The following is a 605-nucleotide window of genomic DNA, read 5'->3' as shown; positions in this document are numbered from 1 at the left end:
ATGGTTCAACAATCTCAATTTGGAGGTAATGCAGTAGAAGATCCTAATACACACTTAGCTACATTCTTGAAAATTTGTGATACAATTAAAATGAATGGAGTTAGTGATAATGCTATAAGGCTAAGATTGTTCCCATTTTCATTGAGAGATAAGGCCAAACTTTGGCTACACTCTCATGCTCCTAATACTTTCACTGGATGGGATGAATTATCAAGAGCATTCTTAAATAAGTATTTTCCACCAGGTAAGACTGCTAAGTTTAGAATGGATATCACTAGTTTTAGCCAATTGGAAGGTGAATCATTATATGAAGCATGGGAAAGGTTTAGAGATTTGCTTCGGAAATGTCCGCATCATGGACTGCCGGAGTGGTTAATCATACAAATCTTCTATAATGGTTTAGTTTTTTCTACTAAAACTATGATTGATGCAGCTGCAGGTGGAGCTTTAATGGGTAAATCACCCCAAAAAGCTCATAATTTGATAGAAGAAATGGCAGCAAATAACTACCAATGGGCAAATGAGAGAGGTAATACAAGACGTCACGCAGGTATGATAGAAATGGACACTCTCAATATGCTAAGTGCTCAAATGAATAATGTGAT

General features: G+C 36.2%; 1 non-coding gene across 1 annotated transcript; it reads right to left on the bottom strand.

Moving 5' to 3' along the window:
• Positions 1 to 255: 255 nt before the first annotated feature.
• On the bottom strand, positions 256 to 362 carry LOC113691208 (small nucleolar RNA R71). The gene has a single exon (XR_003448619.1). It is a non-coding gene; the product is annotated as a small nucleolar RNA R71 (small nucleolar RNA).
• Between the last annotated feature and the right edge of the window lie 243 nt (positions 363 to 605).

This window comes from Coffea arabica, chromosome 5c, assembly GCF_036785885.1.
Source record: "Coffea arabica cultivar ET-39 chromosome 5c, Coffea Arabica ET-39 HiFi, whole genome shotgun sequence".
NCBI lineage: Eukaryota > Viridiplantae > Streptophyta > Magnoliopsida > Gentianales > Rubiaceae > Coffea > Coffea arabica.
This window is presented reverse-complemented; position numbering and strand designations above follow the sequence as displayed.